Consider the following 27,960-nt stretch of genomic DNA (forward strand, 5'->3'; position numbering starts at 1 on the left):
CCCTGCCTCAGCCTTTGACATCTTTCTTGATAAGTGGTAGATAAGGGGCAGGCTTCTAATTAAACACACACAGAGAGGCTGACAGCAGTCCTTTCTGGAGACCTTTAAGGGTGAGTGATAGCTTCATGCTCACTCTACCATGCTCCAGAGCACCACTGTCTCCTGGAGGGATCTTTACATGCATCTGGTACCTGTTTTTTTTTTGTTTTTTTGTTTTTTTGTTTTTTTTTTTTTGTGGCTGATACCTAGGGGATGCTCCTTAATCACGTGGCTCTGGTGACCAGAAGGGCTTGTGTTCCTGGGTCCCAAAAGACTGTGGCAATCAGAGGGACAGTTCTTGGCAGGGCAGGCTACCACTTCCAGGGCACTGCACCGATAGTGGACTGAGGCACACCTTCCAGTCTTTCTGTGAAAGAGGTGGCTTTATCCTGGGGCTTTGGATTGAGAGGCAGGCTTCAGATTTGGCACACATTTAGTGGAGCTACTTTCAAGAAATGTAGCCTGTGGATGCCACCTTGGCACTCTCCCTCTGTTTTGCTCTAGTTCTCTAATATCTCCCATAAAGGAGCTTATATACTCACCTAGACTCCAAATATTTGTGGATGTTGCCCACAGAACACCTCCAGATTGCCATGGCTTATGCTTGCAGCCCCTCACGACTATATATTTGCATACTTTAAACCTGCTGTCTGCAGGTCTGGCTTCCAGTCAGCCTGAACCTATGTGCTGAACCTGTCTCCTTTAGGACCCTGATAGGTAGGTTTTGGCACATTCTCAACCACTAGCAACTATTAAAAATTTATTAGGCTGCTTAAAAAAGTACAAAGGTTTCAGAAATGACCAAGGTTGGATCAGGGCTCAACAAAAGGTTCATCTCCTACATGAGGTCACTCCTTCGAGACTGAGAGAAGTTGTTTCATCTAGTGTGTAAAAAACACAACAGAGCATTAAGCACAATGAAGAAACAGGAAACTTAAAGACAGAGCAGTAGAACTTAATCAGAGCATCAAAAAGAAAAAAAAGTGAAGATAGATTAAGGAGTCATGGGATAAGATCAAATAGACTGACGTTTGCATTATAGGACCCCCAAAAGGAGAAGAGAGAGAGCAGTGGAGATCTTATTTGAAAAAATAATGGTTGAAACTATCTAACTTGGGGAAGGAAACAGGCATCCAGATCCAGGAATCCTGTTAGTGTTCCAACCAAATAAGATGAACCATACCAAGACAAATTATAAGTAAAATGTCAAAAGTTAATGACAAGGAGAGAAACTTAAAAGCAGCAAGAAAAAAACAACTTGTTACATACAACGGAACTCCCATAAGATGATCAGCATTTTTTTGGCAGAAATTTTGTAGGTCACAAGGGAGTGGTACAATATATTCAAAGTGCTAAAAGAAAAAACTTCCAACCAACAATGCTCTACCTGGAAAAGTTTACATTCAGAATTACAGGAGAGAGAGAGTTTTCCAGACAAACAAAAGCTAAAGGAGTTTATCACCACTAAACTGGGCTTATAAGAAATAATCTGATAGGAAAGGGTGCTAATTAGTAACAAGAATACAGATGAAAGAGTAAATCTCAATAGAAAAGTAAATATACTTATAAGTAAAATTACTTATTAAACTAGTATGAAGGTTAAAAGACAAAAATAGTAAAAATAACTATAACTACAATAATTAGTTACAGAATGCACAAGATAAAGAGATGTAAATGTGACAACATAAACATAAAACAAGAAGTGGAGGAGAATAAAAATACTGAATTATAGAATGGGATCAGACTTATGTTGTTATCAACTTAAAATAGATTGCTATAAATATAAGTTGTTACATATAATCCTTATGGTAACCACAAAGTGAAACCTATAGCAAATGCACAAAAGAGAAAGAGAAAGGAATACAAATTATCAAACCACAAAGGAAAAGAGCAAAAGAAGAAAGGTACAGAGTAACTACAAAAACAGCCAGAAAATAGTTAACAAAATGGAAGTAAGCACATACCTATCAATAATTACTTTAAATGTAAATGGACTAAATTCTCCAATCAAAAGACATAAAATGGATGAGTGGGTTAAAAAAACAAGACCCACCTATATGCTGCCCAGAAGAAACACAATTTAGATGTAAAGACATGCACAGAAGGAAAGTGAAGCTATGGAAAAAGATATTCCATGCAAATGAAACAAAAATAAAGCTGGAATAGCTATACTTATGTCAGACAAAATAGACTTTAAGACAAAAACTGTGTAATAGACAAAGAGGGACTTTACATAATGATAATGGGGTCAATCCAAGAAAAGGATATAACATTTGTAAGTTTTTATACACCTAATATAGGACCACCTAAATATATAAAGCAAATATTAACAGACCTGAAGGGAAAAATACACAGAAATATGATATTAGTAGGGGACTTCAATATCCCATTTATATCAATGGATAGATCAGACAGAAAATTAATAAGGAAACATCAGCTTTAAATGCCATGTTGGACCAGATGGGCTTAACATATATTTACAGAACATTCCATCCCAAAGCAACAGAATACACATCTTCCTCAAGCACACAAGGAACATTTTCCAAGATAGGTCATATGTTAGGTCACAGAATTAAGTCTAAATAAATTTAAGAGGGCTGGAATCATACTATGCATCTTTCCAACCACAGTGTTATGAAATTAGAAATTAATTAAATGAAGAAGACTGAGAAGTTCACAAATATGTGGAGATTAAACCACATGCTAAAAACAACCAGTGGGTCAAAGAAGAAATCAAAAGCAAAATCAGAAAATATCTTAAGACAAACAAAAATAGAAATGTAACATATCAAAAATTATGTGATGTAACAAAAGCAGTTTTAAGAGGGAAGTTCATATGGTGACAAATGCCTAACTCAAGATATAAGAAAAATCTCAAATAAACTAACAAACTTTATACCTCAAGGAACTAAAAAAAAGAACAAAGCCCAAGGTTGGAAGGAAGGAAATAATGATTAGAGCAGAAATAAATGAAATAAATTCTAAAAGACAGTAGAAAATATCGATAAAACTAAGAACTGTTTCTTTGCAAAGATAGATACAACTGATAAACCCTTAGCTGGACTCATCAAGAAAAATAGAGGACTCAAATAAAATCATAAACAAAAGGGGAGACATTACAACTGATATCCCTCAAATACAAAGGATCAGGAGACTACTATAAACATTTGTATGCCAACACATTGGACAACCTAGAAGAAATGGATAAATTTCTAGAAACATACAACCTACCAAGACTGAGTCATGATGAACAGAAAATCTGAACTAGCAGGGAGATTGAATCAGTAATCAAAAACTTCCCAATAAACAAAAGTACAGGAGCATAACCAGACAGCTTCAAAGATGAATTCTATCAAACATTCAATAAATTAATACCAATCCTTTTTAATGTCTTCCAAATAGAACAAAGTGGGGTGGGGACTCTTCCAAACACATTTTATGAAGCTAGCATTATCCTGATACCAAAATCAGACACAGATCACACACACACATACACACAGAAATTACAAGCCAGTATGTCTGATGAACATAGATGCAAAAATCTTCAACAAAATATCAGCAACCCCAATTCACCAATATATTAAAAGGATCATACACCACAATCAAGTAAAATTTATTTCAGGGATGCAAGGATGGTTGAACATCTATAAACCAGTAAATGTGTTACACCATATTAATGAAATGGAGGATAAAAATCATGTGATCATCTCAATAGGTACAGAAAAACATTTGACAATATCCCATGTCCATTTAGGATAAAAACTCTCAACAAAGAGGGTATAGAGTGAATGTACCTCAACATAATAAAGGCCATATATGACAAGCCTAGAGTTAACATGACACTCAGTGGTGAAAACCTGAAAGCTTTACTTCTAAAATTAGGAACAAGTCCACTCTCATCACTTTTATTCAACATAGTATTGAAAGTCCTAGCCAGATCAATTAAGCAAGAAAAAGAAAAGGCATCCAAATTGAAAAGGAAGCTGTAAAACTGTCACTATTTGCAGATGACATGATATTATATATAGAAAACCCTAAAGACTCCATCAAAAAACCATTACAACTAATAAATTCAGTAAAGTTACAAAATACAAAATCAATACACAAAAATTTGTTCTTTATGTTAATAACAAACTAGAAATTTGAAAAAGAAATTAATAAAGTAATCTCATTCACAACTGCATCAAAATGAACAAAAGACGGAGGAATAAATTTAACCAAGAATGTGAAAAATCTGTATATTGAAAACTACAAGATATTGATGAAAGAAATTGAAGACGACACACATAAATGAGAAGATATTCTGTGTCCATGGACTGGAAGAATTAACACTGTCAAAATATCTGTACTACCAAAGTAATTTAGAGATTCAATGCAATGCCTATCAAAATTCCAACAGTATTTTTCACAGAAATAAAACAAACAATCCTAAAATTTGTGTGAAATCACAAAAGATCCTGCACAGCCAAAGCAAACTTTAGAGAGAATAACAAAACTAGAGGCATCTCACTGATTTCAAACTATATTAACAAAGCTAGTAATTAAAACAGTATGGTATTGGTATAAAAATAGACATAGATTGATGGAATAGAACGGAGAGACCAGAAATGAACCCACACGTATGTTGTCAATTAATTTATGAGAAAAAAAGCCAAGCATACACAATAGTGACAGGACAGTCTCTTCAATAAATGGGAAAATTGGACCACTATCTGACCCCATACACAAAAATTAAAAAGTTGAAATTAAGACTTGAAACCATAAAACTCCTAGAAGAAAACATAGGCAGTAAGTTCCTTGACACAGATCTTGGTGATGATTTTTTTAATCTCACACAAAAAGCAAAAGGAACAAAAGCAAAAACTAACAAGTGGGATATCAAACTAAAAAGCTTCTGCATAGGAAAGGAAACCATCAATAAAATGAAAAGGCAACCTACTGAACAGGAGAAAATATTTGCAAATCACATATCTGATAAGGGGCTAATATCCAAAATATATTTTAAAAATTCATATAACTTAATAGCCAGAAAACAATATGATTTAAAAATGGGCAGAAGATTTGAATAAACATTTTTTCCAAGACATACAAATGGCCAACAAGTACATGAAAAGACACTCAACATCATTAATCATCAGAGAAATGCAAATCAAAACCACAATGCGATATCATCTCATACCTGTTAGAATGGCTATAATTGGAAAGACAATAAATAACAAGTGTTGGTGAGGATGTGGAGAAAGGGAATTTTTGCATTATTAATGGGAATGTAAATTAGTAAAATCACTATGCAAAAGAGTATGGAGTTTCTACAAAAAGTTTAAAATAGAACTACCATATGATTCAGCAATTTCACTTTTGAGTATTTATTGAAGAAAATGAAAACACTAATTCAAAAAGATATGTGCACTCCCATGTTTGTTGCAGCATTATTTATAATAGCCAAGATATGGAACTAATATTAGTGTTCATCAATGAATGGATAAAGAAATTGTGGTGTGTGTGTGTGTGTGTGTGTATGTGTGTGTATGTATGTCACATATATTTTTATATACATGTATATAGATACACATACACATATGCATATATATACATGTGAAAAAATGTTGAAATGTCACAAATCCATTTGTGACAACACAATTGGACCTTGAGGGCATTATGCTAAGTGAAGTAAGTCAGAGAAAGACAAATACCATATTATCTCTCTTAAATGTGGAATCCAGAAACCAAGCAAAAACCGAGCTCATAGATATAGAGAACAGACTGTGGTTTGTAAGAGGTGGGGGTGGGAGAAATGGGTGAATTTCTTATGTTTAAATAAGTCAAATAAAAAAATTTTTTGATAGTAAAAAATATCCAAAAAAGAGCACCTAACCAAATTTAGGGATCTTGGGATATGTGCCCTTTGTCAATTCCTTTCCCATAGCTATCCAACAAATTAATTAAAAAAGAAAGATAAAACAATTCTACCTGACAACACTTGTTACCTTTCCTTTCTCCATAGGACTTTATACCACCTGACATGTTAGGCATCTACTTGCTAACTTGTTATCTGCCTCCCCACTAGAATGCAAGCTTAATCAAGGTGACAGCTTTCTTTTTCTTTTGCCACTGAATCCCCAGCATTCTTACACATAGGAAGTAGTACTGAGTGAGTATTTATTGATGAATGAATGCATGAATAAATACACTCAGAATAGTATCTGCCACACCTGATGTTGCCTGTTGTCCTCATCATCTTTATTTCTATCTCACATGAGCTGCAATCACCCCTGGATTTTCTCTGGAATGTTAGTTGCCAAAAAAATATCTTGATTCAATTGGAAATGACAACAGGTCTTTATATTCTCTTTGGGCACTAGTCAATCCTTAGCTACAGTTATAGAGACAAATAGAAGCTCTGTGGATTTTGTGCCTTGTATATTATGACATGTCAACAATGTTTTTAATATGGCCAAGGCCTGGCTTATGCAAGATGGAAGCAGATTAAGTTTGGCATATTTCATCTCTGCTTTCTGAATTTTTCTCTCTTTTCTGAGTTTTCTGTCACTTAGATCAATGGTTATTTCTCCTATCCTGGAGAGAAGTTGTCTTATAAACAAATTTCAAAGTTAGCTGTTAGTGATTTAAAATATCATCTCTCTCAGAATTTTTGAGTTTTAAGATAGGACAGTAGGGATAAGGTAATATGTACCCTGATGCTCAGAATCCCTAATGGTGGAAGCTATTGAAGTATGGTGGAATTGCGAGGCAGACAGGAAAATCTTCCCACTGCAGTTTAAGTGACATAATCAGGGAGATTTCTTTGGCTTATGCATAGTTGGTGGCCTTGATTACTTTATTCTTCACTTACAAGCTTACTCCTTCTGAATAACAGGTATGGGAGGGCAGAGGACAAAAATGGACTCCAATAACACCTAAGAACTCTCCAGTGAATGCTTTCATTTTCTGTTTTGAAACTGATGTGGTGAAAAAAGCATAAAATTGTGAGTTAGAAGTTCTGGCCCTGCCTCTACTTGATAAATATTAATATTTCTGGGGTGCCTAGGTGGCTCAGTCGGTTCAGCATCTGACTCTTGGTTTTGGCTCAGGTCATGATCTCACAGTTTCATGAGTTCAAGCCTCATGTCAGGCTCTGTGCTGGCAGCCCAGAGCCTTCTTGAGATTCTCTCTCTCCCTCTCTCTCTCTTCCCCTCCCTCACTTGCACTGTCTCTGTCTCTCTCAAAATAAATAAATAAATGTAAAAAAATTAAAAAAAGAAATGTTAATATTTCACTGCTAAGGGCCTCAGTCACACATGCATGGGATATGGTGGCTGATGATCTTCCAGATAAGATCTAAAATTAATGATTTCTAGAATTCCATAATTAAGTGCAATTAAGTGCAAGCTGATTTTTTTTATTTTTTATTTTTTAAAATTTACATCCAAATTAGTTAGCATATAGTGAAACAATGATTTCAGGAGTAGATACAATGGAGTATTACTCAGCAATCAAAAAGAATGAAATCTTGCCATTTACAACTACATGGATGGAACTGGAGGGTATTATGCTAAGTGAAATTAGTCAGAGAAAGACAAAAATCATATGACTTCACTCATATGAGGACTTTAAGAGACAAAACAGATGAATATAAGGGAAGGGAAACAAAAATAATATAAAAACAGGGAGGGGGACAAAACAGAAGAGACTCATAAATATGGAGAACAAACTGAGGGTTTCTGGAGGGGTTGTGGGAGGGGGGATGGGCTAAATGGGTAAGGATAGCTGATTTTTTTTAATGGGAGGGTAAGAGAGAGTGGGCATAAGTTTTTGTAAATGCCATGGGGGGATTCAGAAGCAGCCTGAGAAGGAATCTGGCAATTCAAGAAAAATCATTAAACTTCTATTTTCAAGAGGACAAATTTAGGAGGATGATATGTCTCACTTAGTGAAACTGCTTCCTCAGTGTACCTAATTTTCTTTTCTGTACAATAGAGGATGGGGTTCCCAACAGTGAAGGAGAATGAAGATCCTTTCAGGTATATGTTGTATCCTATAGACACTGAAACACTCCACTGGCAGAGGACATACTTTTCTTTTTCCACTAGGAAAAAGTCTTACCCAGGAAGTCTGGGGGTAAAAGTTTCTAAGGGAGAGTTTGTAGTGTGTCCACCCATATCATGTTATGTTTGGCTTTGGTCAGCACCTTTATTTTTCTCCTTTTATGTTTTAAATGAGGTAAAATCTGCAAGGAGAAAGGAAAGCAGAAATAACAAGATCTTTCACTATATATGTGTTTTGTGAAAGTAAATTGAAACCAAATGAATTCAAAGCTGATATTTTTGCTTACTAGACTAACTGAAAATGAGCACTCTGTTTCCCAGACCCCTTACCCAGGTCCTCACTGGTCCTCTTCAGTGAGCTTGTCCACTGGTCCTTATCACAGGAAAAGAAACTTATACTATTGTCTGAACATTCCTCTTGTTTTTCCTTTCTTTGTATAATAAAGCTCTTTCTGCACTTAGGAACCAGATACAAAATTAGGAATCTATGGTGAGAAGAGTGGGGGCCTATGCACGGGAAACTGTTAGAACTTTCTAAGTGTAAGTCAGACAACCTGCCTGTCTGTAAACATGGAGCTTCCACCAAGTAAACCAAATGTGGTCAAGTACACACACTGCCAGGGGTACATAGGGGTGTGTGTGTGTGTGTGTGTGTGTATTCAGGCACATGTACACACAACTCAAAGGATGCCTCAGCAATGCGGCTTGGTAGTGACAGTGTGTCTAAGTCTGGGCCTCTCAGATTTTACAATCAACTGGTTTAATGAAAAGTCATATTTTCTCTCAAGGTTTTGGTAATGTTGTGGCAAAAATAGAGAAAAGGGACCCCAGCTGATTTGGCAGAACTAAGAATATTCCTCCTGATTCTGTCATTGGTGGGTTGGAGGTTCACAATAATAAGTGACGAAGATGAGATTTGAGGACTTAAGCTCCTCTCACAGTAGAAGGTGATAAGAAACATGTTGCTCTTGCAAAAGTGTGACCTCTCACACCATGTAGGTCACATGGGAGAAGGGTGTAGGGCTGCACCCTGCACCAACAGCATGGCACCGGGCAGACTGCCAGCCCTAGTGAGAGGTCTGTGCATCTGTGCTGGTCTCACTTCTGCCAGTACTAGTTGGAGGGACTGGGGCACAGTTAGTTCCCAATCTAGGCCTCAATTTTCCTGTGGACATGAGGAAGCTTAATATGACAATCTCTCAGGTTCCCTTGTGTTCTCACACCTTGTCACTGCCATCTTGGTTCTTAGAGCAGCAGCATCTACATCACTTGGGAGCTTTTTAGAAGAGCCATTTGAGGGGCACCTGGGTGGCTCAGTCGGTTAAGTGACTGAGTTTGGCTTAGGTCATGGTCTAGTGGTTCATGAGTTTGAGCACTGTGTGGGGCTCTGTGCTGACAGCTTGTAACCTGGAGCCTGCTTTGGATTCTGTCTTTGTCTCTCTCTGCCCCTCCCCTGCTCATGCTCTGTCTCTCTCTCTCTCTCTCAAAAATAAGCATTTTAAAAAATTAAAAAAAAAAAAGAAATGCCATTTGGGGCCTCACCGCAGACTAAGTACATCAGAATTTGTCTTTTTACAACACCCCTAGATGGTTCATGTGCACCTTAATGTTTAAAATGCATTGATTGCTCAAATGTTCTTTTTTATTCATATAATTATTTCATCAACAATCAATTTCTTTAAAAAATTTTTCTTAATGTTTATTTTTGAGAGAGAGAGAGTCAGAGCATGAATCGGGGAGGGGCAGAGAGAGGGAGACACAAAATCTAAAGCAGGCTCCAGGCTCTGAGCTGTCAGCACAGAGCCTGATGCAGGGCTTGAACTCAAGAACCAGGAGATCATGACCTGAGCCGAAGTCGGATGCTTAACTGACCAAGCCACCCAGGTGCCCCAACAATCATTAATTTCAACACATTATAAACATGACTCATACTGATCATGACTAGAGTATTTAATCTACACTTAAAATGAGTAAGAAACAATGTGTGTTTGTATATGTGTGTAACATGGAATGGGGGAGAGATTTTTGGGTAGAATGGAGAATTAACCAGGTTTTTAAAAATGAGATTTTTTTTTTTAATTTTTTTTTTCAACGTTTTTTATTTATTTTTGGGACAGAGAGAGAGCATGAACGGGGGAGGGGCAGAGAGAGAGGGAGACACAGAATTGGAAACAGGCTCCAGGCTCCGAGCCATCAGCCCAGAGCCCGACGCGGGGCTCGAACTCACGGACCGCGAGATCGTGACCTGGCTGAAGTCGGACGCTTAACTGACTGCGCCACCCAGGCGCCCCAAAAATGAGATTTTTTAAAGACTTTTTTTTTAATGTTTATTTCTGAGACAGAGAGAGACAGAGCATGAGTGGGGGAAGGGCTGAGAGAGAGGGACACAGAATCTGAAGCAGGCTTCAGGCTCTGAGCTGTCAGCACAGAGCCCGACGCAGGGCTCGAACTCACAGACTGCGAGATCATGACCTGAGCCGAAGCCGGACGCGCAACCGACTGAGCCACCCAGGCGCCCCAAAAATGAGATTTTTAAACTTAACTTGACTTTTTTGCTTAGAATGGAAAATTAACTATGTTTTTCTTAGAATGAAGATAGTTCTACGCTTAGAGTAAAAATGTATTTGAGAAAGTAAAATAAAGCCTAGGAAAGAAATGTTTAAAGGATTTTTTATTTGAAATTCTAAGATAATTTTTCAACAGTATTTGAAAATACAACACAATTACATTAAGTTAAATAAGCTTTGTACATTCCCTCTGTCCAAAGCACAGTGCGAGGTCTGTAGAGGACAGATATCCAAGGATTGTAAGATTCTAAGGTCTGAGGATAGGAAAGGACTGTGGGGATGGTCTAGTCCGTCCCAGGCCCTCTCTGTACAGATGAAAAGACTAAGGCACAGACAGATTTGTGATCTCTTCCCAATGTCACACAGGTAACCTAAAAGCAGAGCTAGGACAAAAAAAAATCAGGTCTTGGAAAGTAGATTGGGGGCTTTGAAGACTAGTTCAAAAAACGCTAACAAGGGCTTGGTCAAGATGTTGGTAGTGTGAGTGGAGGACAGGGTAGAGATGAAAGAGAAATAGCTTGAGTACAGTCTTTAGAGGTTGGACACTCCTTGCCTTTAGGACAGTAGTAAAGGGTGGACAGGAGTTGTAGGTGGCCATAGAGTTGTGAGCATAAGTGATGGAAAGAAAAGCATTTTTAAAGATCAGAGGAATGTGGCAAGGGGAAGTTTTAGCACTGAACACTGATCCCATGGAAAAATTTGGGAGCTTACCTGTAACTATCCTACCAGTGGTACTTGTTTTTAACTTCCTACCTCACTTTGGCAATGATCCTCCACTACTTCAAATTTGACTCATCTTCAGTGGCTTCCCCTCTTTTATGGAGCTTTCCTTGACAATAAAATCTCACTCTGCTCTTCCACTGAATGCTTGGAGCTCTTACTGTCCTTATCACTTATCACTCATCAAGTCCTTGATGATATACAGCTGCAAGTGATCTGTTTTATTCATTATTGATATACTCATTCAACTAATGTTGTGTTTCTAGGTTCTGGGAGGACAGACTGAATCCCTCTCTACATGAAGCTTAGATTCTGATGGGAGAGACACATCATAAGCGACAAATAAAGATACAATAAATAAACATACAAAGCAATTTCAGATAGTGACAATAAAACAGAGTGATGATAGAGACTGGGAGATACTGCTGAATTTTTTTTAATGGAGTGCTGTAGCTTATAACTATTTCTCTATCCAACTAGACCGTAAGTTCCTTAAGGGTAGGCCAGTTTTATGTTACTTTGGCATCCTTCATAACACAGAGCAGCCTACTGATGACAGAGGAAGAGCTTATGAAATTTCTTTTTTGAATAAATAAATGAGTGTTGAATGCTTTACTCTAGATCCTTTTCTATCATCGACTCAGGTATTTCCTTTATACAATATCTGTGTTCTTTGCTGGCCAGATAGCAGTAGTGCTATCAGTATGGAGGAAAAATACGGTTTGGTATGAAGAGGGTCATGTGTTAGGAAGTGAGGAAGAAATGCACAGATGTGTCTTCACAAATCTTCCCAAAGGAATTGGTCTTCTAGATGTAAACAGCTGCATGACTCTTGAGTATCTCAAGGCTCCTTTGTCTGTTGTCAGTGAGAATTTATAACCCTCATTGTTAAAATTGTGTATTTTTCAAGCTAGAGTCACTCCTAGGTGCTGAAAGATTCTCAAACTACTTCTCTTGTGCCAAAGTATTTCCAGTTAACTCCCTGAAACATGCTTTTATCTCAGCTTCCTTGCTCTTTTTAGGTAATGCCAGCATTTTAAACAATTTGGTTGCTTCCCTTTTAACTTTCTAATCTGATGAATTTAATTCTGAGTCATAAACCTATAAAGTTTATTAGCAGATCTAATCATCCCAAAAGTTTCTTTAGAGCAGCTACTCTTTTAATTTCTCATGGAGTTGACAGGAAACATTTCATACCTCAAATAAGCCTGTAGATTTTTGTGTGTGATTTCACATTTTCATATATTTTGGGTGGAGGATTATAGCAAACTGACTAAATTACTGCACAGGAAGTTTTTTAAATTAAAAAAAACCACAAAACCAACTTAAGAAAGTGGGTCAGAGAGGAAGATGGTTCGGAAAGTAAGGCAAAAGAGATCTGAATGTGTTATGCTGAAATCCGTCACATCAATTCCAAAATAAATACCCCTGTTTCTACCTGAGTTACCACCTGAAGGTCTGATAGTCATAATCTGGGGAGACCATGACTGGTGTTAGATTCTGGTATGATGGTGCAGGGCCTGAGGAGACTTCTGGGTGTCCCTGCAGAGGGGCCTGGCAGGTCTAGTCTCTGGTGAGCCCCTGGCCACATGCAAACAGGACCCCAATCCTTCCAGACACTGCCTTCTGCCTGTCCCCTCAGATGGATATTCGGAGGGTCACTCAGCCCTGCTCTGGTTCCACCTTTGACCTTGTTTCAAGGTTTCCCCCTGACTGGCTGCTGTTGGCTGCTCTGGGTGAAAGTATTTGAACCCTCAGAACCTTACTCCTTGGTCCAAGCTTTTCATGTAGGTGTTCCTAGCAGATCCTTCCTAACCCTGGGGATGAGACCTAGACAAGCTTTAACTCTCATTAATCTTGACATTTGGAGGAAGAAGTTATTTTTAAATATCCAGGAATGTGTTACAGAAGTTGAAAATTGTGATACCAAATTGACTCTCTGCTTTTTTTCAATTCAAGTATTAGAATAAGTAATATTTAGAATTCTAGGTATGTTATTAATAAAAAAAAAACCTTTGCCTTTTACTGACCTAGCTGATGCTCCTTAATTTGTTATTTAAATTCTTTTAACAAATATTGAGTGATTCTCATGTGCCAGGCAGGAGGGCAGGTACCCTAACAAAGCGTTCTATGGGACACAGTTGAGAAAGGAAACCGAAGAATACGTGAAATGATTAATAATTGTGGTCTTGCTCTGATGGGAACAAACACAAAAATGAGAAGATGGGGGAAGGAGGAAGAGAGAGAACATCCAAGTTGTCTTATGATTGTAAATTATGTTTTATTTTTAATTTTTTTAATGGAGGAACTGACAACTAACTGCAAGTCTCATTCATAGAATAAGTAGTTTTTTGTTCGTTTGTTTGTTTTGAGAAATCGATACAAAAACCCCCAAAACAAACAAGAGGTCATTACAATTCAATTATCTTAGGGCTTATGCTAGTTTATTATTGAGAATGTTTTTTTCAATTGCTTAAAAATAATTCATACTTTTCTCTGAATTATAACCATTTTCTCCTCCTAATCTTTTAAGACTAATATACTTTGTGGAGGCTACCATCACTAATGTGAAATACCTCATTAGTAACTTTTAATTTTTAAAAAATGTTTATTTATTTATTTTGAGAGAGAGAGTGTGTGTGTATGTACCAGCATGAGCAGGGGAGGGGCAGAGAGAGCGAGTGAGAAAAAAAATTCCAAGCAGGCTCTGCATTCCCAGTGCAAAGCCTGACGCAGGACTTGATCTCACAAACCATAAGATGACCTGAGTTAAAATCAAGAGTCGGATGCCTAACTAACTGAGCCACTCAGGTGCCCCAGTCATTTTTAATTTAGATTACATGTTTAAATGATAATATCTTAGACATATTGGGTTATATAAAATATTGCTGAAATTAATTTTACCTGTTTCACTTGACTTTTTAAATTTTTTTAATATAGGTTTATTTCTGAGAGAGAGAGAGAGAGACAGAGCACGAGCAGGGGAGGGCCAGGGACACAGAATCTGTAGAAGGTTCCAGGCTCTGAGCTGTCAGCACAGAGCCCAATGTGGAGCTCGAACTCATGAACTGTGAGATCATGACCTGAGCCAAAGCCAGACGCTTAACTGACTGAGCCACCCAGGCGCCCCTCACTTGACTTTTTAAATGTGACTGCCAGAAAAATTTAAATGTGACTCAGTATATTTCTACTGAGTTGGCTGCTATAGAATCTTTGTATGAAAATCTGTTCATTATTTGGATGGATTGTGGTTTAAGATGTACACCCTTGATAATTATTACTAAAAAAAGAGAAAATGTATAATTTGGCTGGAAAGGATGTTAATTATATCCCAACATCTTTTTATAAAAATCCACTGCAGTGTTTACTTCTGCCAGTAGTCAAAAATGTCTTCAAAAAAGGGGGTGTGCATTTTGATCTATTCTTTGCTTCCTATCCATATGCTAGATAGTTGTATTATTTGGCTAAATGTTGTAAATTAGCTAATCTTGTCACAATCCTGCTGGTCTATCAAGAAGCCTCACAATTTTGTATAAGAGAAAAAGATTAAGAACCCCCCATATTTACAAAGATTTGTAGATAGGAAAGAGTTGAAGAATGAGAAAGATAGTTTAGATTTATCAAGCATAAAAGAAATGTGAAATGCACTTCTGGTTTGACACATTTGGTTTGACATTTCTCAGGTGATATAAAGGTATGAGGGAGAAGGAGATAAAAAGATCATTTTCAAAGAGTAAACATGGCACCATGCAATTATTTCTTTCCCTTTGTTTTAAATATAGTTCTTGGGACTTTTATTGCAGGCAAAACCCAGAGTAGTCTGGAGGCAAATTAAAGAAAGTATCTGACAGTATTACTGAGGCCAAATACAGTATGCTCAATTATTCAAATAGTTTGTTATTCTTCCTGGCTATGGTCATACTGAGATCTCTTGTTTCTAGGTCATTACTCAATAACAACAGGGAGCAGAAGAGTAGAAACAAAATGGAAAAGATTGCCCCAAGGCAGAGACACTTGTCACTGGGGAACATACAAATGCCCATTACAGTAGTCCCTTCCCCCCTTGTCCAAGGTTACTCTTCTGGCACTTTGAGTTATCCACCCTCCATAAGCAAACGATCCCCCTTTTGACATATCATCAGAAATTAGTAGTAGCCTAACACTCTGTCACAATGCCTATGTCATTCACCTCCGTTCATCTCATCGCATGGGCATTTTATCATCTCATGTCCTCACAAGAAGGAGGAAGACAGTACAATAAACTATTTTGAGAGAGAAACCACATTCACATAGCTTTTATTATAGTGTATTGTTATGACTGTTCTATTTTATTATTAGTTATTATTGCTAATCTCTTTCTATGCCTAATTAATAGATTTGACTTCATCATAGGTGCGTATGTATAAGTAGAAACATAGTATATATATAGGAATCAGTCCTATCTGTGGTTTCAGGCAGGCACTGAGGGTCTTGGAACATATCCCTCATGGGTAAGGGGGGACCACTGTACACCCAGTGTTGGATTAGTGAAATTTGTTTAAATGTAAACCACAATATTCTCTTAACCTGTACATCCATCCGTTTCTTTGTGGTTATTTGAGATATATTTGATTTTCAAGCCACAGAAGGCTTCCGTTGTCTCAGTCAAGGCTGCTGTTTGCAAAGGGGTTATTGGCTAAAACTGGACTTGTGAATATCCTCGATCACGGACTTATGTGGTTTCTACAGTTATTTGTAATTGAATTACACACCATCATGGAGGAGTGAGCGTGCGTGTGCGGGAGGAGTGAGTGGGTGTTGAGAGAGGGAGGAAAGGGGAGAGGAAGTGTCTGGCCTGAGTATAGAAGCCTTCCTACTGCCTGGATCAGGAGCGAGACACCCTGTAACTTGATTCTTCTCTAAGTACCTCCAGGAATAACATAATTTCATTAAAAAGCAGTCATTTTTAAACTTGGGGGGAAAAAGCCTTTTTTTTCCGAGACACAAAAAGCATTCCTGTTCATTAGTTGTAAGAGTAACACTTGGCAATTTAAGCCCACCATTCTGGTAACATTTTTCTGAAACAGTACCGTCAACTACACTGGAAAAGCTAATAATAAAATCTGTGTTCTGCTACTAATTGGCTGGGTGGCTTCAGGAAACCTGCTTTACTTCTTTGGGCGTTCGTTTCCTTATCTGTCAAAGGAAAGGCTGGATTACCAGAGCTTTTAAAAAATTAATCCTTACTGCTGATTCTGCCCTTAGGTTCCCTGTCCACAAGGGTGGTTGGGTGGCCGTAAGGGAATGTAGGGAGGTGATTTGAAGTACTCAGAACAAACTTAGAAAACCAGTGCATTAGTTCCTCTGGGCATCTTGTTAAAATGCAGATTCTGACTCAGTAGTTCTAGGGTGAGGCCCAAGTTTCTACATTTCCAATAAGATCCCAGGTAATACCGATGCTACTGGTCCATGTGCCACACTTTCGGTAGTGAGGAGCTAGGTGATTTTCTCCCCGCACCACCCCCCAGCCTTCTCATTCAACAGATGAAAGTGGGTCCTACACAGGCAAAGTGATTTTCCCAAACTTAGACAATAATCGAGTGGTTCACCCCATATAAGAATTTCTGGTATTATCACTAGCAGTTTGATGACAATGTCACTTTCTACGTCTCTTCTATCCTTTCCAATGCTAAAACTTTGGGTGATAATATTTTGTGGCTTCACATTTCTCTGGAGCCACTCTGGACTCAGTATTTTGGCCATACTATCTCATTCACTCTCACAGTTTTATGTCAAATCATATGCAGTAGTTGCTAGAAAAACTAAATTTGACAGATTAACTAATTTTCAATTCATTGCCTTAATCTCGGATAGAACGAGCCTTGGAGGTTTATGTTCTGTGCATGGAGAGAAAGTAAGAGTCCACTAAGGACAATGCCTGTTTTCTGATTCCATGAATTTTGACAGCTGTCTGTTAATGCACTTCAGGAGATCAGCTCTAGCAAAGGTTTTTAGACTATCAGGGCCCACTTAAGATTAGCCATCGGTTAATACCACTAGATCTTTTGCATTCTGTGTGTTATTGCCTTTAAGGAGCTAATTACAATAATCTGGTTGCTTTCTGTTAGATGAATACTCCTCTCCTGAGGTTGATTTTTTTCCACCCAGGGTACACATCGCTAGGTATGGACACATTTTTGGTTGTCACAACTGTGGGGGCAGTGCTATTGGCATCTAGTGGGAAAAGGCCATTGGTGTTTCTAAAATTCCCACAATGTACAGGACAGCACCCCACAATAAAGAAATATCTGGCCCTAAATGTCAACAGTGCCAAGGGTGAGAAACCTTATGCCAGACTGATGTGGGCAGGAAGAATTGGACATAATGATTGCAGAACTCCATCACAGGCTCTTTGGATGTATTTGACCAAATTCTTTATGCTCCCAATGCATTATTTTCCTTCAGAGAAAAAGTAATGATAACACAATAAACCATCTGTGGTATGCTGGATACTGGACCCCCAAAATGTCCGTGACTTAATCCCTGGGGCCTGTGAATATATTACTTCACATAGCAAAGAGGATTGTGCAGATGTGATTAAGTTAAGGATCTTGAGATGGGAAGATTATCTTGGATAGTCTGGATGGGCCCAATTAATTACAAGCATTCTTATAAGAGGGAGGCGGGAAGGTCAGATTTCAGATTTTTAGTGTATGAGAACACAATATGCAGTTAAACCTATAGTTATTTGGAACATTTTTCTCTAAGGGCATGGGAGGCACTTTGGGGTTTTGCATGAACATCAATGATCATACTGATGAAGATGCCGGTGGGCCTAGCGGCTGGTTGAGAGACTCAAGCTAACTTTCTCTGTGCCACTTTCACAGGCAGTTTTTGGGCAAAAGAATTCATCAGGTATGTCGGAAAATGCAGAACACAAGGAACTATTGTGGCAGCGGCTGTACAGTTATTCATGAAATCTCCAAAATGGCAAACCTTTGCTGTGCGCTCACTTAAAACGATTTCATTAATTTTTACAACAACCATATTAAGTTACTTGTTAAGATGATTTTCTTACCGAAGCCTCACTGTAGTGCTGCTTTTCAATTTGAATCCCGAATAATGATGGTATCAGGTTTTTTCTGGTCCGTATCAAGTATGTCTGTAAGCAATTAGATGGCATCCAGAGTGCAGCATGGAGTCTTACAACTGTAACACACAGTATATGTATTCATTGGTGTGCCAGCATGCACGGCAGCAGCCTCCTGCCCAGTCACAGCTCCCCACACCCCTCAGCTCATGGAGTGCAACTGCCTCATCTACCTCTCCCCATTTGTGAAATGTCACAGTTTAGAGCATAATTAACATTTGCATAGTGCCTAATAGCCCACCAAGGGCTCTTCACCTCCATTCTACAATCCTTAGCACATTGTTGTTACCCATATTTCACAGATCAGGAAATGGGACTAAAAGAACCCCGGTGATATGTCTAATGTCAAAAAGGCAGTGGAGGGAGGCGGGCCTTGAATTTTCTTTCTCTGACTTAGCAATCACGGGTCCACCTGCTGTTAGGTGGCCCCACTGCATGTGGACTTTGAGACACGTGACAGGTGTAGAGCTCAGCCACAGTCATCGTGGTGATCACACTGAGAACTTAGAGCAGGGGAGTTTTACCATGTGGCCCTGTCAGCTGCCCTCTAATGTTCTCCTGCTTTTAAGACTTTCTGTCTCTGCCTCTGGACCTTGGGAGATCTCTTCTTGGAGATCTTCACAGTTCTTAGTCTTGGGAAAGTAAGTTATTTCTCTGGCTTCTGGCTTTAGTATACAGCCCTCTCCCAGGGTCCTCTGGTTCTTACTTTGTGGACCCTTTTATGAACTTACGCTCTCTGAAATCTATTAAATAAGCCAATATGAAGTGAAATAAGTGATTAGCTACTTAATTGCTCTCTTCCTTCATTTTCATATATTGTAAAAAGGTTTATACTAAATGCTAAATATGTATCACTAAAATTATATGGTATTGTGGTAAATTCTACAAAAAGCTCAATGCAGGTCTTTGGTAAAAAAAAACGTAAGCCTTCATTCTACTATTGTTTTAAAGATGCAACATGTTCTTTAAATTCATTTTGCCTTTTCTGGGAATTTGTACGATCAATTTAGGGCTACATGGTTAGTTCCAATAAAGCGAGGTTGTGAAGTTTTTAAAAGTAGCTACCTTTTGGAGATTTCCATTCCAGCATTTGATAAAGAAGGATATTAGGGTGTTTATTAGAGGCAAAATTCTTTTATGTAATATTGAAAACAAAAAAGACAAAAATAAAAACACTTGTATCGTTGTAAAGGTTGCTAAGTCCCCAGTTGAGTACCTCACGTGGGTAAGGTAGACTGACTATTAGAGCCATATTTTTTTTAATCACAGAAAACTGCCATGGTAGATGAATTAGCGCTCTAAGAACCTATTCAATTTATTACCATACTGCCGACTTAAATAAGCAAAATCAACATGACGTGGCCATAGGTTTTTCATACCCAGAGGTAAATTCTCCATGTTTGAATTGAAAGTAAAATCTTTTATTCCAGGTGGGAAGCCATCAGAAGAATTAGAAATAGAAAACCAATGTAGGGGAATTTTTAAGAAGGCTCAAATTCTACAACACAGAGGAAAGGGGGAGAAAAATGTAATATTGACATAAGGTGTGGTGTAGAACATGTAGGGAAGGGTTAGCTTCATATCCTTTCTTCACACTGATACATTTGTATTTGGCAAAGCTTTAAGTTCATGAGGAAACTGAGAAAGAAAGATTAGCAACGGCAGAGTAACTTTTATTAGAGTGTGATTAAATTAATATTACTTCATGGCTATGTTCTATGTATAAAATAAAATCCAAAATAAAAGACTGAAAGGTGTGGCAGTTGGAAGATATTCATGTTTTGAACACACCAGGAATATGCAAATTCTTATTCTTTCCTCTCAGCACTTTGGATGATAGTACGACTGTGTTAAACAGTATCCCTTTCCATCAGCTTTTGATGCCATTCTCTGCATTATTCACATTTGTCTTCTCACTGCCTGAGCTTTCACTTTAGTTGATTGACATTTTCCCTTAGAGTCTTTGTTATATTAAAAATAAATTTACTTTTTTCCTCAGAGTGAGGCATTAAACTGATACATGCACATTTTTTTTAGACGATGGTAAAACTTGCAAATTGCTCAGAAATATTTTCTTCATGAAGAGCATAATTCAGTTGCACGTGTTACTGGAGAAAGTGGGGAGTAAAGTCTTGCCTTTTATTCTCCCCTTCCAGCTGTAGTTACACCAACAAATAGGATGACGATCCAGTCCAAGAATATTTCCATTTCTTTTAAGAGTGAGACCTTGAGGTCACTTGAATTCTTGTACTGCCTCCCCTTCCCAGAGCCTTTTAAAATTTTGGCAGCTTTTTGCAATTAGGTAATGGAAGCACAATTCCCGTTCAGAAAATTATTCTGCAAGGTGCCAAACTCAGACATTATAAAGCAAACATACAACTCTACATTAAGAAATGATTCTATCATAAAATAATATTGACAATTTGCAAATAGCAACAGGAAATGGGTTCTTGAGGTTTGACAATTCTCCATTTCAGTAGGAAAAAGATGGGCAACTGGTTTGAACCAAATGACAAACTCTTATTAAAGAATAGCAACTTCTCATGAAATAAGGCTTTGTGTCTCCTGGTCACAGCATTTAGGCTCAAATGCTTGTAAATAATCCAGCAATCTTCTGACCCTCTTACTTTAGGAAGGGAAGCCGAGAGATACATTGGATCTGAATCCTGACTCTATTTAGTAGTTGGACGGCATTGGGCAGTTTGTACAACCTCTCTGAAGCCCCATTTCTCCAGACACAAAATGAGAATAATGACCCCTGTTTTCTAGGATTGTTTTTAGGGTTATAGACAATGGATGTAAAATGTCTAGTACAGTTCCAGGCACCATGGAGGCTCTCGATACCCAGTGATCCAACTCGAGAAGAGAGTTCTTATAAATTCACACTCTGCGTGTGGTCCCTGTGGTGTGGCTGGCTTGCACCATCTGCTACTGAAAGGCCTGCGTGAATGCAGGAGCACCGTAGGATTTCAGATCTGATGTCACTGAGGTGCAGTCCCAGGACCCCAACCTAGTTGACTTTCCTGAAGAGTTTACTTCATCAATTCACTTAAAAAAATTAGCTCATTTCAGATGAAGCCCCCAAACCTGCTTTCATGAAACGTTTGAGTTTTCAGCCTGTTTTGGTCTGATAGAGACCACGTTACAGTCTCTTCCCGCCCACATACACAGTACTTTTGCTTGACTGAGGGCATTCACTGATGTGAAAATAATCTTTGCAACATGACAATATTGGGTTAAATATTTGGGTTCTTTTAATGTGAGTCTGTTTGAGGCCCAGTCCGAGTAACTGGAAAGAATCATTCGATTGGAAGGATTCCTGAGGGTTCATTTGGAATTACTGAGTCACTGAAGCTCAGGCTGGAAGAAATCATGTAGTCCTATCCACCTGCTTCCTGGCAGGACCACCCACTCCTTTCACAAACTAGAATTTATCCTGTCCCCCCAAGTGCTGCTGCTGAGAAGGAACTTCTGGAAGTTTCAAACACTCATGAAAGATACGTACATATTGTTCCTAGTTACAGCTCTTCCTACGTCAAAATAAAGCAAAAACTGAATGGTCTACTTGTCTTAGTACATGAAGTAAGTTTCAATTTGTATTTTCTCTCTTGTGATTTTATTCTAATTTTTCCAACCAGGAACCTCTATCTGTCTATCTACCTATCTATCCACCTACCCATCCACCCACATACCTAACCTACCTACCTATTCATTCATTCAACAAATTATGAGTGTCCACGATGCACCAGGCCTAGGGCTTGGTATGATTTTGGCAAATACAGAAAGGAGAAAAGGATACACGTTGTCTTCTAATCCAGAGTCTCATGGGGGGGGGGGGGAAGATATGTAAAAGAATAACTTAAATATGATAAACATTATAGTAGAGGTATGAAAAAATTCTCTGAGAGTACAAAGGAGAAAGGAAGTAACAAACTTGCTGGTGCTTTTCTCTCTGGATTTTTTCTGGAAAAAGCATCTTTCATTCGGAAGATAACAATTCTTTATTCTCCTTTATGTACTTAGAAGCATATATCACAACCCTTAAAGTCAGAAAGTTCTTCCTTCTGTAACACAAGTCCCTTGTGCGGGAGGGAAAGTGGGAAGGGAACTCACACTGAGTGGTAAGCACAGAAATGTTGTGAGATAGGTATTATTTTTCTAATCTTCCAGATTTTATTCACCATTGAATTTCTGATGTAAGGAGGTACTCAGTGAATAGTGCTGAATGGGTCAAAGAGGAAACTGAACATCAGAGAGGTTAAGTGACATATCTGAGGTCACAAAGCTAGTAAATTCTCATATATTCTGTGGTCTTTACACAACTCTAAGCCACTAAAGCCTTTTCCAATGCTTTTCCAATGCTTTGGTGGAGATGAACATCAGATTATATTTCTTTGGATAAAAGGTCCTCCTACACTTGGTCAAATCCAGTAGCTTCCTTGTGTTATTCCCTATAAAACTGCAATTAACTAGTTGACAGTCAATCCATTGCAGAGAGGCCTTAGAGCCTAATGATGAAGAGAACTGGCTCTGGGTTCAAATCCAAGCTCCTCTGCTTGCTAGCTACCAAAGCAAAAATGAAAACAAAAACAAATCCTGTAGTCTTCTCATCAATAAAGTGACAATAACAATAACACTTCTCTCATGGGGCTGTTCTGCTGATAAAAATAGGTAGCACATGCAATGTCCTTAGTGTAGAGTCTGAATATAGAAGCCCTGAACACACATGGGCTAATATTCGATTGTAGCTGTCCCAAGTCTCAAGATATCCTTGAGGGTGGCGAAAATCTCCCTCAGTGACTTGTTTCAGAGACCTAACCAGGAAATTCTTTGGGTCTAACTCAAAGTGCCGCCTTCTGCTATAATTGAAAGCAGTTTCCTCAGGTTCTAGTCTCTGAGGGAATATGGAGCAGCTGGTCCTTCATATTCTTGATGGCTTTTACTAAGCCAGCCACACTTCAGAGTTTTTGTTTCTGAACTAAATGTACTCCCAAGTCAGAAACTCTTTCTACATAAACCTTTTTTTCCTTCCCTCTAATCTTCCAGTCTCCATTGGACCCTTAAGGAACATGGCCGTCGGGTGTGAAAATTTTGCAGATGGAAAATACAGAGATTTTTCTTAGAAAATGGAGTCTACAATTGCTGACCTAGTGTTACTGGAAAATCTCAGCCAGGGGTAGGTGAAGTAACAGTTGCTAATGAAGTAACTCAGAGATGGAAACTTCTCTGAATATTAAAAATACACTCAATCCATATTTATGTATCTTTTGGCCACAGTAATTCATCTTGTAAATGTGTTGGCCTATTTTTCTCATTATCCCAAATAGAGACTGTGACTTGGTCACTGCCATGCCAGAAACAGATTGAACCTTTTCTGCAAGCAGAAACCAATTTGCAAAAAGAATAGAAGAATTCTGGAAAGACTTACGAAGATAATTTATCTCCTCTTTCTCATTTGACGGACAGTCAAGCAAGGCTTAGAGAGGTTAAGTAACTTCCTCCAGATCATACACCAAGTTCGCGACAGTGAAATATTCTGACTTCCCTTAAGGATATTTATTTGATATCAAGAACTGCTTTTCATGTTGTTGATTTGAATAAATTAATAGGCTATTATTGACATATGAAATGAAATTGCCTAACAATAAAATGAAACTATGTTATAAAAAGACAAGGGGAGACTTTCCATAAAATATTGAACAGATGTAATATCCCCATTTTCTGGGGACTAGAAAGAGCAGATAGTTATAAAATCCTGCAGAGAGAACATAGGCAGGAAGGTTGCTCGCTCCTTCTCCTTTTCTTTGCTATTATAAAATGTCACTTCCCATGTGTCCAGCTTCCATCTGGATTGAACATGGAAAAGGGCAGTCAGTAGTAATATTATTTAATATTCTTAAACTGATTTCCCTTGGCTTTTACAATTACCTAATGACTGTTTTCAAGCACGTCTTGGACTTAGAAGATTGCAACCTTGGCTCAGAAAAGAGCAGTCTTATTCCTCAGGCTATTTTCTTAAGCTCTGAAAGCTTTAGTGAAATAATGCATTATTATGTCACATATGGTGCTCATCTCAGAATACTGCTGTAAGCTGCTGAGTTCTGTATCTGTAGTATGTATCCATATGCTGGTAGAGTGAGTATGTATGTGTGTCAACATTTATATGGAGAATGATCTTCTGTGATTTTCATCTCTCAATATTTGGGACATTTTTATTTGTAGTGGGAGAAAGAAAATCCAAACATGTCTTTCAGTATAGGAGAATCAAACATGAATCCTGAGGAGTAGGTTTATGAATAAATTATTTTGTATTTCCTAATGTGAAAAATACCATCCAATAAATTTTTGTTGGTATACTGTTATTTTTCTAAATGACCTTTCAACAACATTATACGTACTAGTAACTATTTTGATGGAGAATTTGAAAAATTCTGCCACAGATTTTGTTTTTTTAATCACACATAGGAGGAGTGAAGTTTGGAATGGCAATATAATTACCAAAAACACCCCACAACAACAATAGAAAAAGGATGATCTAGTTTACTATTTGGGAGAACTTCTGGATGCCCAAAGTATTTACTTTCCTGGTTTCAAATCTTATCTTCTAGAAGAGCATAGTCCTATCAACATATCCTCTAGTGCAAAGGTGTAAAATGCTTTAGCTTCCATATTCACTATTGTCTTCCTTTTCCATGGAATGAATAAGTCATGGGAATAAAAGGTACAGCACAGGGAATATAGTCAATGATATTGTAATAGCTTTACATGGTGACAGATGATGGCTACACTTGTGGTGAGCATAGCATAATGTATAGAGATCTTGAATCTCTATGTTGTATATCTGAAACTAATGTATCATTGTGCATCAACTATACTCAAACAACAACAACAACAACAACAACAACAACAGCAACAACAACACCATTAAGAAGCTACTTTTCAGGAAAAAAACCTCCTCAAGGCCAATGAGGAAAATTTCATCCCAGCCGCTTATGTTCCATGGTGTTACTGAGTCCAAGTTAGCAAGGCCAAACAATGATTGAGAAACAAACCAGCACTTGTTTGAGAACTATCACTGGCCAGTGACTCAGTCCCCAACATTTCAGACTGGTTGTTTTGGGAATTGTATGGCCTCAAGCACTGAAAGGCAAACTTGTTCACCCACATGTTGAGGGGCCAGAAAGCAAGGAAGATGGTAATTTGTTCCTCTGTATAAATATGTTCCACCCACTCCTAGCCACAAGTGGGAGTGAAGGATGGGGCTTTTGGCTTAAAGGGTGGAGTCACATTTGTCCCCCTCATTTCCTTGTAGGGATGTTGGGGAGACCAGTGAGATCATGTCTATGAAGTGGATTGATTGGAATGTGCTCATGTGGTCCAATGTAAATTATGCCAGCAAGATTTTTTTTTTAATTTCCCCTTTCTTTTCTCACAAGTCACAAACCATTGGCAACCTGTGCAGATTGTCCCATGTCCTTAGGTTCAAATCTCTCTGCCAACACACTCGTGGTAATTCATTTATGGTCTGTGTGTAAATAGCCAAACCTTAGCTCTTTGTCTTTCAGAACCTTCCCATAGACAGCTGGAGCTGTTCTGAGTGCGGAACTGTATGGAAAAGTACAGAGGGCCCCAGTGTCTAGCATATTCATCCTAAAGTCACATAATATTTGGGTACTCTACAGCTTGCCTGGGATGGTATTCAGAAGTTCTCTATTAGCTCAACATAGTACTGGAAGTCTTAGCCTCAGTAATCAGACAACAAAAAGAAATAAAAAGCATCCAAATTGGCAAGAAAGAAGTCAAACTTCTGCTCTTCGCAGATCACACGATACTCTACGTGGAAAACCTGAAAGACTCCACCAAAAACTGCTAGAACTGATACATGAATTCAGCAAAGTCGCAGGATATAAAATCAATGTATAGAAATCAGTTGTATTTCTATACACCAATAATGAAACAGCAGACAGAGAAAGCAAGGAATTGATCCTATTTACAATTGCACCAACACCATAAAATACCCAGGAATAAACCTAACCAAAGAGGTATAAGATCTGTATGCTGAAAACTATAAAAAGCTTATGAAAGAAATTGAAAAAGACACAAAGAAATGGAAAAACATTCGAAGCTCATGGAATGGAAGAACAAACATTGTTTAAAATGTCTGTACTACCCAAAGCAATCTACACATTCAATGCAATTCCTATGAAAATAACACTAACATTCCTCACAGAGATAGAAAAAAATTTAAATTTGTATGGAACCAGAAAAGACCTTGAATAGCCAAAGTAATAGATCAGTGACATGGACCACTTTCTTACACCATACACAAAAATACACTCAAAATGGATGAAAGACCTAAATGTAAGACAGGAAACCATCAAAATCCTAGAGGAGGAAACAGGCAACAACCTCTTAGACCTCCGCTGCAGCAACTTCTTACTAGACATGTCTCCAGAGGCAAGGGAAACACAAGCAAAAATGAACCATTTGGACCTCATCAAAATAAAAAGCTTCTGCACAGTGAAGGAAACAATCAGCAAAACTAAAAGGCAACGCATGGAGAGGGAGAAGATATTTGCAAATGACATATCAGATAAAGCGTTAGTATCCAAAATCTGTAAAGAACTTGTCAAACTCAACATCCAAAAAAGCAAATAATCCAGTGAAGAAATAAATGGGCAGAAGACATGAACAGACACTTTTCCAAAGAAGACATCCAGATAGCTGACAGACACATGAAAAGATGCTCAATATCACTCATCATCATCAGGGAAATACAAATCAAAACCACAATGAGATACCACCTTGCACCTGTCAGAATGGCTAAAATTAACAACTCAGCCAACAACAGATGTTGGCGAACATGTGCAGAAAGGGGAACCCTTTTGCACTGTTGGTGAACAATGCGAAATGGTGCAGCCACTCTGGAAAACAGTATGGAGGTTCCTCAAAAAATTAAAAATAGACCTACCCTACGAACAAGCAGTTGCACTACTAGGTATTTATTAGTTCAAAATTGCTTTTAGACACCTTGTATACTTTCATGAGATATACTATAAGATGTCCTATATGAAGAAGCTATCTGAGTAAATGGAGGATTATACTTCTAAGAGATCCACAGTGACCTGTGACTGTCATGTATTAATTCAGTCCTTTTTGGTACTCTCCCTGTAAGACATGAAGCCAATTTAAAACCAGTGGCTTCCATGAAAAGTTTCCTGAAGCACATTTCTATTTTCTGCTGTCATTAGGGAATGCTGGTGAATTTCTAAATAATTGTGATATCTTGTTTTTAAGAAATATAGCAGATAACAAAATGGAGGAGAAGGAGGAAAGATTTGGGTATGGATTTTAGAAAATAATTATTAAAAATTGGTTATGTTTACATGAATTTTGGATCTATTTTGAAGCACAATCTGATCACATTATTGTTACTCTTAGAATAGTCATTTCTTTTTTT

The 27,960-nt window shown here is 38.0% G+C and overlaps 1 protein-coding gene across 2 annotated transcripts in view; it reads right to left on the reverse strand.

The window, feature by feature from the left end:
- COL8A1 (collagen type VIII alpha 1 chain) overlaps window positions 1-27,960 on the reverse strand; it is a 153,163-nt gene that overhangs the window by 91,398 nt on the left and 33,805 nt on the right. Inside the window, exon 2 of one of the 2 annotated variants that reach the window (XM_047874538.1) lies at window positions 18,429-18,559. The exons of the other annotated variant lie outside the window; for it this stretch is intronic. The gene's annotated coding sequence lies outside the window, so the exon portion shown is untranslated. The remainder of the gene's footprint in view (window positions 1-18,428; window positions 18,560-27,960) is intronic. 2 annotated transcript variants of the gene reach the window in all.

Source organism: Prionailurus viverrinus, chromosome C2 (genome assembly GCF_022837055.1).
Source record: "Prionailurus viverrinus isolate Anna chromosome C2, UM_Priviv_1.0, whole genome shotgun sequence".
Lineage (NCBI taxonomy): Eukaryota > Metazoa > Chordata > Mammalia > Carnivora > Felidae > Prionailurus > Prionailurus viverrinus.